Here is a 15,966-nt window from a genome sequence, read left to right on the forward strand (position 1 = left end):
TTAACCTTATTTCATTCCTTCTCTCTAAGGAGACCCCGGGGTGTGTGCAGGGACAAAGTCCAAGGCTCTCCAGGCTCACTTCCTCCTCTGGGGCACTGGCGAGGCTCCATTTCCCAGCCCCTGGTGTCCACAGAGGGTCACGTGCCTCATGCAGCTGATGGACAGAGGGCGGTGCCCCTCCACCAGCCAGGCCAGAAGACGTCCACATCTGGGCCGAGCCTTCACATTCCCTATATCCACGTGGAAGGGACAAAGGAGTTTAGGATGGGCACCTTCTGATGGAAAAAAACCTGGTCCCTAAAGCCATCAGTAACAAGAAGGGACCAGGGGCTCCTGCATCTGACTCTGTGAGAATGAAACGCACCCTTGTTATGTTAAAGCCAGAGAACTTTTTCTTGGTACCAGGGATCAAAAATGGGCCCTTGCAATTGCGATTGTGATTGTGAGGCAGGCGGTGGAACCACTGAGCTGAATCTCCAGTCCCAGCTGCAGGACTTTTGGCCTTGCAGTAGTGAGTCAGTCCTAATTAACACAAGGGATGTGATAGTATCCGCATTTCCCATAACAAAGAGACAAAGGCTCAGAGAGGTCAATGAGTAGATAGAGTTCACACCGCTCCTAAGGACAGTAGTCTTCTCTACCTGCTGGGGACACAGTTCAAGACCCTGAAACCACACAGTGCCCAACTTTCTATGTACTGTGCTTTTTTAGAGGTGTGTGCATGTATGTAAGTGGTAACAGCAATAACTAATAAAATAGAACACATATTAATATACCATGAGAAAAATGATGGCAAACTTATGAATTATTTATTTCTGGAATTTTCCATTTAATCGTTTCAGACCTGGGTGAGGCATGGGTAACTGACTGCAGCAAGTAAAATCCCTCACCAGGGAGATTCCTGCTATGTGGCTGGGATTTGAACCCAGCTCTGCCTGCACTAGACATCCCTGTCCTTTCCTTTTTTCTTTAAACAACTTTTTAAAAATTGAACGGAGGGCCAGGGATTTAGCTCAGTGGTTCTGCTGCCTGCCTCGCAAGCTCAAGGACCCGAGTTTGATTCCCGGTACCAAAAGAAAAGAAAAATGGCACAGAACAGGCTATGGGGGTAGTTCCAGAGTAGGGAGCTGACCTAACATATGGGAGACCCTGGGCTCCATCCCCAGCACTGCAAAAATAAATAAGCATAAAACTGCATAAGGAACGTGCACAGTGCCTCACACGAGCGCTGACTGGCTTGTCAAAGTCCATTCTCTAGCGCCGGGGATCAAACTCAGGACCTTGCGCTTTCGAGGCAGGCAGAGGGACCCCTGAGCTAAATCCCTTCAGTGAATTCTTCAGTGAATATCTGTGTAATTAAAGCTTTATGCATAATCCTTCATTGTTTCTTTAGAAAAACTCCTAGCAATGAAATTCCTGGGTCATGGTATGTTGATTTTGTTTTTGTTTTTGTTTGTGGTCCTAGAGATTGAACACGGGACCCTTGCACTTAGTGTTACATCTCCATCCCTTTTATTTTTTAATTTTTTAATTTTGAGACAGGGTCTCAAGTCACTAAGCTGCGCGAGCTACACTCCAACTTGTGATCCTCCTGCCTCGGCCTCCCCGAGGGCTGGGATCACAGGCGTGGGCCACGGCATTCAGCTGCGTGGGGTTTTGTTCACTGTTTTTTTCTAAGGCTTTGGAAATACGTTTAATCAATTAAGTCTCGCAGTCTTTCTACTGCCCTGTGCTGGTTTGTGAGAGGTTGGCTGATGACTGGGAGATGCCTCGGGTTTCTCTGATCTCGCCGGTCTCAAGGACAGGGCATCAGAGAGTGGGGTAGAAAGCTATGGGCGTCACGTCACATCCACACACTCAAGCAAGGAAGGAACTTGCTGGCTAAGCAAGACCCCAGCCAGCGGTTCTTGTACAGATGCATGAATGGGGCTGCTTTTTCAGGACCCAGCTAGTCTGTTAAGTGAAATTCATGAAGAAAATGAAAAGGGGGAAATGTATAGTCCAGGCTTGGTGGTGCACGCCAGTAACCCCAGCTCCGTGGAAGGCTGATGAGAAAAGATTGCAAATTCAAGCCCAATCTGGGGAATTTAGGGGGATCTTGGCTCAAAATGAAAAGAGAGAGACTGGGATTGGAGCTCAGCCACAGAGCGTTTGTCCAGCACCGCAGTGTGTGAAGCCCGGGTTCCATTCCCAGTATCACACAAAGTAAAATAAAATAAAACTTGTGGGAGGACTTGGGTTTGGTCTGCGGACCAGAGCCGGTCCCGTCAGACCAAACCAGGACAGCGCTTAAGCCTAATGACTGAGCTCCGGACAGTTGCACAGGTCGGTGGCACCAACTGACCAAGCTATAACAAGTGGCCTGGCTGATGGAGCTGCAGCCAGAGAGGCCGGACTCTAGGCCTCGCTCCTGTTTCTCTCTAAATGCTGCAGGATCGCACTGTTAGCTGTCGTCGTCCTCAGAACGTGTTCTGGTTTGAGAAGCTGCCCGCATTGCAAATCATGTTTGCTCTGCCCTGCTTTGCTCAAATCCAATCTGCAAAGTTTAATTGGCAGAGAACTTGCCTTTTGACTGTTGGTTCGTTCATGCATTCAAAAATATATTTCTCCGGTATCACAAAAAAAATCATTAAAGATTATGTATTCCTTGCCTGGATGAACTGTGAACATAGTACAGAATTCAAAAGATAAGAAAGCATAGAGTAGCCCAGTGCGGTAGTGCATGCCTGTGCTCGGGAGGCTGAGGCAGGAGGATTACAAGTGTGAGGCAATCCCGGAGAACTAAGTGAGACCCTGACTCAAAATAAAAGTAAAAGTGGCTGGGGAGACAGCTCAGTGATGGAACACCCCTTCCTGCCAACAATAACAACAACAACAACAAAGTAGAGCATAAAATGTTTCCCTCCCATCTCAACTTCTTGGCTTTCCGGATTCTACTGTGGAGATAACTATTCCCCACTCAGGCTAGGACTCAGGCTTACAATCCTCCTGCCTCAGTCTCCCAAGAGCTGGGATTGCAGGCATGCATGCATCATCATTCCTGGCTATGTACTGTATATATATTTTGTTTGTTTGTTTGCTTGTTTGTTTTTGAGACCGGGTCTCACTATGTAGCTGAGACTGACCTAGAACTCACTATGCAGCCTAGACGTGCATCACTGCAGGTAGCTTTTATACTGTTCATTTTTAATGGGCGTATAGCATTCCATTTTAGAAGAAAGCAAGTTTTTGTGGGCCACACACCTCTTGGCTTTATAAAGGATCTGGCTTTGGGTATTTTGTTATAGTAACTAAAAATGGCCTCAAGGACAGGAGAAGTGTGAAGCGGCACAAAAGGGTGTGCACTGTGGCCTGGAAAGTACTCTCAGGGAGCTGAGCCACAGGGACAGTGGAAGAGGAGCACCGGGGAGAGTTTAGTCTTCCCCACCGCTATTTCCATCCTCAAGTGTAAGAGGGAGAAATGCTAGATATTGAGGATAGTTTTTCAAGCTCAGGTAAAATGTTATTATCTTAGGCTGAGTCCCTGAGCGGGGTACACAGGAGTCTCTGGGCGGAGTCGAGGGAAGGGTGCCCAACAGGGGAGGGGAGGGGCCGAGGATTTCGCCACAGTAAAATGGCTCTCGTGTGTGCTTGTGTGTATGCACGCTCTAGAATCTAAATCACACCATAGTGATAGCTCACAAATGGAGGCCAACTTTTTGTGTCTCTGTATCAGCCATCACATCAGCCTGCGGGGTGGGTAGGGCGCAAGGGGTCTCGTAACCTCCCAGGTGAGGCAGCATCCCTTGGATGAGGGCGGTTGTCTGGGGAAGGCAGCGGTCAACACTCAGAGCAGCTGGGGAACAGAAGCACCTGCTGGAGAAAGGGAGCTGGTCAGGGCACCAATAGCATCTTCCACCAGCCATCAAAATGCAGTTTCAAAGCCAGGCGTGGCAGTACGCCCCTGAAATCCAGCACTTGGGAAACTGAGGCAGGCGGATCACTGTGAGTTCAAGACTAAGCTGAACTACATAGTGAGAACCTATCTCGAAAGCAAAAGCAACGAATGCCGACAGTGTAGTTTAGTGGCAGAGTGCTTGTCCAGCCAGCACAAAGCCCCAGGTTCAGTCCTAGTGGGGGGGGGGCGCGGATAAAGTACTGATTGTGCCATGATATGAATGAACCTTGAAAACATTGTGTGAAGTGAAAGAAGCCAATCACTATCTCCATAGAGACAGAAATGAGAGTAGATGTCGCCCAGATGCCTGGGTTGGGTTAGAACTTGGCAATCTCCTTGCCTCATCCTCCCAGAATGCTGAGATTACAGGCATGGGCCCAGTCTGAATTGTCCACTTCGAGAGGGTGAGATGCACAGTCTACCTGTGATATCTCAACCACAAAAGGAGGAGGGGAACAGGAGGAGGAAGACAGTGACTGAATTCGGGATCTTCACTGGACGTGGGTCACTTAGGGCACAGAGGAGTCAGGCAGTGGTCCTGAGTGAGTCCCCGCTTCCCTCATTGTGTCACTGGCAGAAGAGCAGAGGCACCCTGTGTGAGCCAGTGCTGGCCTGGAAAAGTCCGGCAGGCCGTGCCGGTCTTCAGGAAATCTCGGATTTCAAGGCCTCTGCTCAACCCTTGCTGCTGTGCGTCCTTACACCATAGCTTGCCCTCTCTGGGCCTCTGCATGAAGCGGGGGTGGACACCTGTGAGGCTCCAAGCTGCCTTCTCAGCATTTCTCAAAGCACTGTTGAGACCTGCGGGCCAGAGGACAGCCTGATGCACTGAGGTACGGGAATGCACACGCCTTCTGCTCTGCCTGGCTTCAGAGTCCCCTGTAAACCTACCCAACCTGGCCCCACAGCTCTTAGAGGAGCACAGCCCTGTAGTGGTGTGTGTGTGTGGTGGGGGTAGTGGATTCCTCCCTCATGACCTCTCCGCAGCCCTGCCCACGTAACCTTGTCCCCTGTTCAGCTCCGGGCTCTCTCCAGCCTCCTCTTTGCCAAGCTCAAATCAGGTTTCTGCCAGGACCTAGCAGGTGACATGTTTCCAAGTCTGCAATGACGGTTCCTGAGGACTCGGGGAGCTATTACAGCACATCAATCATTCAGCTGAGGGCTTCGCACATAGCAACCCCGATAGTGATTATTAAGTGATAATAATTGTACATATTTATAGGGTGTGGTGCGACAGTGTGTAATGATGAGATAAGAGTAATTGGAGGGGCTGGAATGTGGCACACTGGTACAGCCTTCACCGAGCATGCCAAAAGCGCTGGGTTCAATACTCAGAACGTCAGGGGAAGAAAGAAAAGTTAGAAAGAAAGGGAAAAGAAAGATACGATGATGTAGAGTATTTAGCCTAGAATATACTTAGTACGCAGAGGGTAATAGCTTTTAGCCAGGCACGCCTGTAACTTCAGCACTCAGGAGGCTGAGGCAGGAGGATTTTAAGTTCAAGGCTAGCCTGGGTTGCATAGCCAGGTTGAGTCTAGCCTGGACTACTTACTGAGACCCTATATCAAACAAAGAAACAAACAAAAAATGTCCAGCACGGTGGTGCACACTGTAATCTCAGCACTCTGGGAGGTTGAGGCAAGAGGATCACTAAGTTCAGGTTTAACCTGCGCAACTTAGTGACTTGGTGAGATCCCATCTCAAAATTTAAAATAATAATAATAATAATAATAATAATAATAATAATAAGGGCTGGTGGTGTAGCTCAGTGCAAGGGCTCTGGGTTCAATCCCTAGTACAAAAAAAAAAATTCAAATCAGAGTAATTGATACTTTCGTCACCTCAGGTTTATCATTTCTCTGTTTCAGGAGCGTTCTAATCCCCTCTACAAGCTGTTTTGAAATATTCAATTCATTGTTATCCAAGATCATTGTGCTATAACATTAGAAATTACCCACCCTGTCACCCTTGTACCTGTTAACTGTCCTCTCTCCAAGCCCCTTGCCACACACATTTTCCTTAGGCACTAGTAACCTCTGCTGCAGTCTCTGTTTCTTTGAGGTCAGCTCTTTCAGATTCCGTATCTAAGTTAGACTATGTGGCTCTTGTGTTTATGCATGACTTCGTGCATTTAATGCAATATTCTCCAGTTCCATCCAAGTTACAGCAAATGACAGTCCTTCATTCTTTTTATGACTGAATGACATTCCACTGGCTATACCACTGATCTACATCCCCAGCCCTTTTTAATTTTGGTTTTGTTTTGGATTATGTTTTGTTTTTTGACCCAGGGCCTCGCTGTGTAGCTCAGGCTGGCCTGCAACTCACAGCAATCCTCCTACCTCAGCCTCCGAGGTGCTGGGATTACAGGCGTGTGCCTGTACACACATGGCTAATTATCTTTTATTTTGAGACAAGATCTTGCTAAGTCGCCCGGTCTGGCCTGGAACTTGTGACCCTCCTGCCTTAACCACCCCAAAAGCTATCATGATATTATGTCATATTAATCATGTTAATACTATATATTATAAGTGTGTACCACCACGCCTATCATTCTGCTAATTTTCTGATCCTATTTATCTCACCAGTTCTCTAAAACTCCAGATATCCTCCCAACCAACTCCTCTCTGAGTTACCTAGTGTTAGGTCCTGTTGTTGGCAAGTGAAGTCTCATAGGCTCAGGCTTTTGTGCAGTCCTGTGACGTAACCCCACATCTTCCCTTGCGCATGCTGTGCCTCTTCTTTTCTGTCTTCAATCTTCCCCCTCCTAACCAGCCTGCTTTAGAAGGAGGGGTATCTTGAGGGCCTAAACACAGTACAAAAATTAAAAATTAGAAAAGCACCCAGGTGATCCTGGAGGTGAGTGGGTGGCCACCTTGTGGATGTGCCCAGCCATGCGCTTCCCGGGTGTGGTACCCAGGGGCTTCTGGGAGCTGGACTGTCACTCTGTGTAGGTATCTGAAACTGGGATTCAGACAGGTCCAAACAAGCCCAACAGGCTCGGCAGGACCAGACAGAAGCCAGATACAAGGAGCAGAGGGGCCTCAGAGAGAAACTCACAGGAGGAAGGCACCAGGCGGAAACTGCCCGAAGGAGGGCTGGGCCTGGAGACTGCAAGAAATAGGGCTTGGGAAACCATCTGTGTCTGAAACCCCACGACTCAGCCCTTCTTCGTTTTCCCATGGTCCTCACTGCTCTGGGGTGGAGAGGGCTGTGGTGTAAAGGCAATAATGGGCTCACCTAGGCCTAAGCAGCGTTGCTAAAGGATCCTCCCTCCCTGACCAAACTGGAAGGCAGGCACTAGAGCGGGTTGGCCAAGGAAGGGGCGGCTCTCTGGGAGGCTGGAGCAGGAACATCACAAGTCTGTGGTTCAGTGGGAAGGCCCTAGGTTCAATTCCCAATATTGTCCCTTCCCCCCAAAAGGCATCTTACAGGAAGGCAGGTGGCAGGCAGAGGGACTTCCACCTGTGAATGGCAGCTGTAACCACAGCTGCCCCTGGCCCTGGAGAGAGCCTTACATAGAGCCACAACCCTGTCAGATCCCGGAGCATCCTTGGAGTACTTGGTGACAGGGACTCATGAGGCTGACAGACTTCCTGCCGGCCCAGCTGGGGACTTGAGACTAGAGGATTGTGGGCATGGCTGCCACTGTGGCCCCTTGATGGTCCTGGCTCCTCCATTCCTATGCAGCACCCGGTCTGTGCCAGGCTCTGTTCCAGGTGGACAGGGAGAAGCAATCAACAAGAGCTTCACAGACTGCAAGGGAGATAACAACAAGCAAGTGATCAGACCAAGTCAGCTTCCCAGTGATACCACAGTGGTGGGGGCGATGGGGCTTAGTGGCCAGGGCAGCCTGGGTCGTTTGCATCCCCACGCAATGAGCTAGGGTAGAGGGGTCCCATCTGCCACCACTCCCAGGCCTTGCCTTTTGGTGCCCCTGGGTCGACTGAGAAGTCCGGTTGACTGAACAGCTTAGCCAGGAGGGCAGGTCAATGCTGAGCTTCCCCGTCCAGGGCAGCGGGAGGGAAGTCTCACCTTGGGAATGAGTTGGTGTCCTCTGCATGGGTGGGGACCGAAGGTGTTTCAGATGTGCGTTTACCTGCCCGGGGATGCCAGGCTCCAGGGCGGGGCATGACCTGTGATTCATCACAGGCAATGGCTTCAGAGCCTCCTACCACCCCAGCGCTGCCCCAGCCCAAAGCCACCGGGACAGGACCGGACCAGAAACACTCTGTAAACCAAGGGCAGCAGCCTGCACTCCCCTCCCAGCCTTAATCTCTGCAGTGGCCAGGGCGAATTTTGAGGTTCGTTTCAGCTTCTTCCTGTGAGGAAGGGGTGTGGTCCTTGAGGACATGAAGTCAGTGTTTCTTAAGGGAGTGGCCCAAGGTCTTGTGGCCGCATCTGAGAGTTTGCTCTAAGAAACAGCCAGCTGGCAGAGGCCCTACAGACCTTCACCAGCCTTTCCTCTTCCCTCCCTGGAAGCACCGCCTTCAGTGACCACTCGATTACTCTCTTTGTACCTCCACCTCCAACCCAGACCTCCCTGTCCCTTCCTGGGGTGCCACCTTTCCCTGGACTCAAAGCCTAGCTCTACTCTCCATTTATTACCTGGCTGCCCTTCGACCACTTCTTTATCTTTTTGTCTCAGTTTCCTCTTATGGGAAATAGGACAAAAGACCTAGCCACATGGGGTTCTTATCACTTTTTTCATCCAGGAAATATGTGAGTTAAGAGATACGAGCACTTTCGGGAGTGCCTGGTACATAATTAGCACTCGATAAATGGTAGTTATTTCGCTACATGATGAAATATTTTGCGGGTATCTGTTCTGTTAGGCAAAAGGGGACCCAGCGATGAGAAAGGGCACCGTGGTAGCAGGTGACGTAACATAAAGGGTGTGCAGCACCTGGTACACAGGGGGCCCCCAATAAACAGAACACCTTCTCCTCCCTTCCCCACAGCATGTCAGGGTGCTGGGAACCCCTCTGTGGTCCTCACTACTTACTGAAACCTACAGACTTTACATGTGATACAGAAGACCCCAGCTACTAGTCCCCTTAGGGTGTGCCACATAGGAAAGGTTTCCCTGGGGAGGAGTCCTGAAGACATTTTTATCTTGTAGGGCCAATCTGAGCATAGCAGCTGAGTCCTCTCCACTATAACCCAACCTCCTGTTCAGCTGTCATCTAAAAATAGGGTGTTAAGAGTTTTCTTCCAGCTGACCATGGTGGCACACACCTGGAATCCCAGCTACTCAGGAGGCTGAGGCAAGAGGATTACAAATTGGAGCGCAGCCTGGGCAACTTTGGGCCTCAGTGAGATCCTATCTCAAGATTTAAAAAAAAAAAATTTTTTTTTTTCTTTTTAAAGGGCTGGGTAGTTCAGTGCAAAGGCCCTGGGTTCAATCCCCATTTCGGGGGGAAAATGTTTTTTTCTGTCTCTCCTTGATCAGGTCTGAGTTCCCTTGACACACTAACTGGGGCCTCAGTTACAGCAACTATTTAAATCTGGTTTTGTGCTTTCCAGGTCCCATTCTGGTATTGGAATTGCCCTTTGGGGCTTCACTGCCAGGGTAGCTGCTAGGAGGCAGAAACGGGTATAACCAGGCTGGGGGCATGGGGCCGCTTCTAAGAAGTTTTTTGTTTTGTTTTTTTCAGGCTCTTGGCTAAATTTAAAATATTTTGTATTCTTAGGAAGAGGAGGATGGACTCAGGAGAGGATGGACCGGCCTCAAGGATAGAGGTTAACTTAGATGACCCAGATCTTAGAGTTAGCAATGAAGATTTTAAAGCAATTCTTACATTTTCAAGGTCTTAGTAGAAAATGTAGCCATAAAATAACTCAGAGAAATAAAAATAAAATAACTCAGAAGACATAGGTGTAGTCTTAACACTAGGCACTTGATTTAAATAAGAGAAATATCAGAGACTGTGATTAAAAAAAAAGCTGGGGGAAGATGTTGCTATAGTTTTCATTTGTTTTTTCTCTTCAGTACTAGGAGTTGAATGTAGGGCCTTCACACTGGGTTATATCCCCAGCCCTTTTATTAATTAAATAGGGGTTTTTGTTGGTTTGTTTTTTTTGATACCAGGGATCGAACTCAGGACCTTGTGCTTGCCAGGCAAAAGAGGTGCTGCTGAGCTACATCCTTGGCCCCTTTATTTTTTGGTTTTTTGAGATAGGATCTCACTATACAGTTCAGGCTGGCCTTGAACTCACTATGTAGCCCAGGCTGGTCTCCAACTCAAGGGCGCTCCTCCTGCCTCAGCTTCCTCAGTGCTAGGAGTATGGCTGTGTACCACCATACCCAGTTTATTTTTTATTCTGAGACAGAGTTTCACTCACTTGTTATGTTGGCTAGGCTGGGCTTGAATTTGGGATCCTCTTGCCTCAGCTTCCCAGAGTGCTAGGATTACAGGCATGAGCCACCATGCTTGGTTTGCAGTTTGCATTATAAGTAAATCCCAAAGGCCTATGCATTGAAGGCTTGGTCCATAGCCCATGACGCTACCAGGACGTGGTAGAGTTTTAAGGTGTGACTTGACAGGACGTCTTTGGGTCACTGGGTGTGTGACCCTGAAGGAGATTTTAAAGCCCCAGTCCCTTTCCTCTTTTCTCTTTCAGTTCTTGGCCATAAAATGAGTAGTTTTGCTCCAAAACATGCACTTTAATTTGTGTGGTAGGTGGAGATACATAGAAAATTTTAGTCTTAGTCAGAGTCATATTGGGTGTAAAGAGTAGAGTTTCCATGCAAGAGAGTGGCTAGAAATTAAGAGGAAAATTCCAGAAAGAAATGAGCTGTAGAGCAAATAGGCCCTCACATCTGTACATAAATTCCGTCGAAACCTTTGGCTGTCTACCTAATCGCATCTACGTGCAGGAGGCTCCAGGGTTCCAGAAAAAGCAACTGCTGGAAGCTAAAAGAATGAGTGGAGATTTCAGCTGCTGCCTGTACAAAGGAAACCAATTTTAGAATTTGAGTTCTGCTACGTTAATTGCCTGCTAGGAAAAAAAATGAATATCTCAAGAGGGACATGACGGAATCTAAGATCTCCACAATTTATTCTTGATTGTTCGTTTGTTTTGGTACTAGGGATTGAACTCATGGCTTTCACACTGAGCTACATCCACAACCCTTTTTTTTTGGAAACAGGATCTCACTAAATTGGCCATGCTGGTCTCAAACTTGCTCTTGCCAGGCAGGCATGGTGCCACTGAGCTACATTCCCAGCGCTCTGCAATGTACTGTTCTTTTCTTTCTTGCTTTCTTGCTTCCCTTTTTGTACTGGGGATTGAATCGCAGACCTTGTGCTTGTGAGTCAGGTGGCAGCACCACTGAGCTAAATCCCCAGCCCTACAATGTATTGTTGATGATGTTCAGCACACAATACGTACTAGACAAACAAGGAAGCAGAAAATTCTGAATAATACTCAAAATTCACTCAAAAAGCAATGACCCAGATGTTGGAATTAGCAACAAGGACTTAAAAGCAACTCATAATTTTAAAGGTCTTCATGGAAAATGCAGTCATAACAAAGGAAGAGACGTGAAACTCCAGAAGAGAAACTGCAGAAGAACAATATGGAATTGTAGAGCTGGAAACTATAGTAATTGAAATGAAAAATTACTCAATATGTTTAATCGCAGAACAAAGACGCAAAAGAAGTGAATGAAGTTCAAGATATGTTGATAGTAATTATTCATTTTGAAGACCAGTGAGAGAGAGGGAGGGAGGGAGGGAGAGAGAGAGAGAGAGGGAGAGGAAGAAAATAAACAAAGTTGAAAAAGAGCATGGGCCAGGGATTTAACTCAGTGGTGCCATGCCTGCCTGGCAAGGTACTAGGTTTGAGTCCCAGTACTGTTAAAAAAAAAAGTTAAACAGAGCACCATGTACCTGTGATGCAACACTGAAAGATCTACATATGTAATTTGAATTTTAGAGAAAGAAAGAGAATGGTGCATAAAATATTTGAAAAGATATTTACTGATTTCTTAAATTTATTCAGACAAATTTATCGTTTCGAAAAGCTCAGGCTGGGCTTTCGTGGCACATACCTCTAATCCCAGAATTCTGGGAAGCTAAGGAGGGAGAGTTGAAAGTATGATCCCAGCCTGGCCAATTTAGTGAGATCCTGTCACAAAGAAAAAAAAAGGGGGGGGTAGGGATGCAGCTCAGTATGAAGGTCCTGGGTTCAGTCCCCAGTACCACAAAAATGAATGAATGAATGAGTAAACAATAAAACAAATTTGTGTTGAAAGAATACAAGTGACCTGATATTTAATAAAGCTTACCATATACCTTACTTTTTAATCTTCTGTCTCCCTATAATGTGGTTAACATATAGATTTCACTGCCCTTAAGGGCTTTCTTCTCCCCCCACACTCTCCTTCTTTCTTGGTTGAGTTTAAACTTGTAAGCCTCCTCTACCTACCAGAATGCTGAAACTACAAGCATGGGCTGTCACACTCACTTGTCTGAGTTCTTTTTGAGTCTGGTTTTGGTTTTTCAAGGCAAGGTTTCACTGTGTACTTCAGGCTGAACTTGAACTCGCTATATAGCCCAGGCTGGCCCCAAATTTGTGATGATCCTCCTGCCTCAGCCTCCTGAGTGCTGCGATTACAGGTATGAGCCATCATGGCTGGCTCTTAACGATTCTCTTTTTCAGTCAGGAAGGGAATTGTGGGGGACAGGAGTAGATGCTGAACACAGCACCATGCTGAACCAGTTGTTCTGAATCCTGTTTTGCCTACTCCCTCACTCAAGCATTCATTCCACAAACGCTGAGCTTCTATTCTGAGTTAAGTCCTATGTCGGGCACGGGGGTGTAATTGGCAACGAGCCACAGTCCTTTCCCACAAAGCATTCACAGTCTAAGGGAAAGAATGACAAGCAGAAAGGCACAAGAGTTCATTGTGCCAAGTGTTATGAGGTGGGTAAATTCAGGGGACAGTGGAAGCACAGGGGAGGAGAACCAGCCTAGGCTTGGTTTGGTGAGACTTCCTGTAAGAGGAATCAAGATATGTGGATAGCAATTATTCATTTTGAAGACCAGAGAGAGAGAGAGAAAGAGAGAGAGAGGAAGAAAAAGTAAAAAAGAGCATGGGCCGGGGGTTTCACTCAGTGGTGCCATGCCTGAAGCCAAAACTATAAGGCAATGAGAAAGGCTCCAGTGGTTGGTCAGAGATCTGGAAGTAAAAAAAGAACACCCCATCAGAAAGCTACAGGTAGGTCACTGCCTGCATAAAAAGTACACCTGTGTGGGGTGGAGAGGGTGAGGTAAGGGATGATAGGTGAGTTGGAGGGACTGGTAGGGCCCAGGTCAGACCTGAGTCTTTGTCTTTGACCCTCGAAGCAGCCCACCAAACCTGGCAGTGCGTGCTCCTGGGAATCTGTGCCTGAGGCAGATGATGCATCCCGGGGAGACTCCCCCAGTATCCTTTGAACACACTTGGTGAAAGGAGAAATCCTATAATTATCGTGGTGATAATTAGAGGCACTTCCATGGCCTCTTTCAACAAACATTGCACAAGCTGTGGCTCTCTCACTTGGGGTCTGGAAGAGGAGAGCCAGGGACTCCTCCTAGGGAGAGCCGATGCCCTCCACCTCCTGCCAAACACACCTGACTCCTCGGCTGTGGCCCAGAGGGGCCATCGATACATCTGGGGCAGCTCCAGCTTGGAGCTGAGTACTGTTGGCACAAGACTGAAAGTCACTCTCCAAGTGCCATAGGTGAGGCAGCTCCCAGCCAACACTTGGGCTGCACCTTTATGCCAGCTTGGCCTTCCTGGGGGACTGCAGATCCACCAAGATCCTGAAGGTGCCTTCTATGTCCTGGCAACCTTAGCAGCAGATGCTCAAGTCACCAGTCTCTGGGTCCACACTTGGTCTCCTGGGGTCACCCACATAGGGTGTCTGTAGCCTGAACACCTTGCCGACCCTGCCAAGGGCTGTTTGGCTTCTCACAGGGTCTGCATTCAGAGGTTTTCCCAAGAGACGCTTTTGGAAACTCTGGTTTAGGCTGAGGGAGAAAAGCTTTTTTTCTCCTTTTCTGTCCTATACTGTCACCAAATGGCCTTTTCTTTCTTCCACCAGCTAGTTCTCACTGGAAAAAAATGATGTGTTGCTTTTCTCAGCGGTTCCTGTTCTGTTCACCCAATACCAACTTCTTGCTTGGCTTTGTCTCCTCTGACTCACTGGGAACCAAAGCCCAGGTGAATTGCCAGAGGCTCTGCATGTCGTTTTTGTTTCATTAGTGACATGTCTGGTCTGTTTTGTTGTTAGCTCTCCAGAGAAGAGGCTTCTGCACCTCCCAAAGCCACTCCTGCCCATGGCTCTGGTCTTTCCCATGGGATCGAAAACCTCACTTATACCCCTGTGAGACTCAAAGTGTCACATTCAAGGTCACAGCTGAGTTTCTGTAAACGCACCTGAAAAAAACTCTAAGAGCTCTACTAATGTCAAGAATTTAGGCCCTTTGCTTTTTGTCTCTTTGTGATACTCAGTGATTTTTATGGCTGTGCAGATCTTTGCCGGCTGGGCTGGCATCTTTCCGTACATGGGGAGAAGGGTCCCTGATGGTCAAGTATTTTCTTGGGGCCCTATGTCAAACCTTGATGTTATCAGCTGGGCCTTACCCAGGGCTCTCTGGCGGAGCTTTAGAGGAAATATGTTGAACCTGACTGGTCCTGGCACCTGGCAGTGGGAGAAGGAGGAAGACAAGAGAGCTTGCTTCAGAAGGAAAGTGTACTTGGCTTTCTTATTACAGAGTTCCCCTTGGGGAACAGGCAAGCAACAGTTGTATGGGCAACGGCCAAATGATCCGTTTGGAGATAGAGCGAGGGTGTGGTGCTCCCCATAAGCCTGGGCAGGCTCTGGGAAACTACAGCACAGCTAGATCCTGGCCTAAAATTGGGCAAGCTGCTTAAGAGCTTGGGTTTACTGGTTTCAGGTGTGTGAGCACTGCTCTCAGGGAAGGGAGGGGGACCTGCAGGAGGACAACTGTGTCTGCGGCCCAGGCACATTTCTAAAATCTGACCATTTTCATTCACACAGTAACCGGCAGGGAGGTTTAGCTAAGCCCTCAATGCTCGTTTTTAGTTTCAACAGTCCACAGCACAAATCATCCATTCCATGCCTGGAACCAAGTTCACCCCCAACCTTCATATCTGCGGGGCTTATCTCATGTCATTCTTTCTTCCTCCCTTTGAGTTTCAGACTGCCTCACTCACTTCTGAGATAACATTCCTCAAAGTTCATCTCTTCCTCCTCCAAGAGCCACTCTGTTGGTCTAGCTCTATTATGTTTACTGCTTTGCCTGGGTCCAGCCCTCCAGATCAGCAGTGTTAGCACCTTTCTCTCTCTCCCTCCCTCCCTCCCTCTCTCTCTCTCTCTCTCTCTCTCTGTCTCTCTCTCGCCAGAACTTTCTTCCTTCTCAAATTCAAGGGTCAGTTCAAATGTCCCCTCCTCAGGAAGGTCCTCCTTGACCATCCTATCTATAAAGCAGTCCCCACCCCTAGTCACTCTCCCATTATTTTGTGTTATCGTCTTCATGAAACTGAGGAGCACCTAACACTATCTTCATTTATTGGTCCGCTGGAACTATTTTTGTCTCTTCCTCTGGAATCTAAGCATCTAGGTGACCCCGAGGACTGACTTGACACAGAGTTGGCATCTAATACCTAGTTACTCGAAGGCAAGCATGGGGTATTTGACTTGGCACCGAGCCTTGGCGCAATAAAGTTTGGCAGTATGGAATATTTGCTGAATGAACGAAGGAACCAACAAAAGTAGGAACGAAGGAATGCACCTCTCTGCTTGCCCACTGACAGGCTGACAGGTGGGCATCCGCGGCCACTGGACTGTTGATTGAAGGTTGACAGCTGAGTGACAGCCAACAGACGAGCGCCGGAGTTCCTGATTGGCTGCTGGAACGGCAGTCCGGGGGAAAGGGGCGGGAGTGGGGAGGGGGCGGCCCCACAGCCAGAGGGAGTGGGCGCAGCAGTCACTTCGAACCGAGCAGCCTACGTCTCC

At 48.2% G+C, this 15,966-nt stretch overlaps 1 long non-coding RNA gene across 1 annotated transcript; it reads right to left on the minus strand.

The window, feature by feature from the left end:
- Nucleotides 1-3,157: 3,157 nt before the first annotated feature.
- LOC104848190 lies at nucleotides 3,158-15,957 on the minus strand. The gene is made up of 5 exons (XR_004516770.1): nucleotides 15,743-15,957; nucleotides 14,571-14,628; nucleotides 7,970-8,070; nucleotides 6,571-6,740; nucleotides 3,158-3,855 (listed from the first exon to the last, which is right to left on the minus strand). It is a non-coding gene; the product is annotated as an uncharacterized LOC104848190 (long non-coding RNA).
- Nucleotides 15,958-15,966: the final 9 nt, after the last annotated feature.

This window comes from Fukomys damarensis, unplaced genomic scaffold (genome assembly GCF_012274545.1).
Source record: "Fukomys damarensis isolate Sample0158 unplaced genomic scaffold, DMR_v1.0_HiC HiC_scaffold_12, whole genome shotgun sequence".
Taxonomy (NCBI): Eukaryota; Metazoa; Chordata; class Mammalia; order Rodentia; family Bathyergidae; genus Fukomys; species Fukomys damarensis.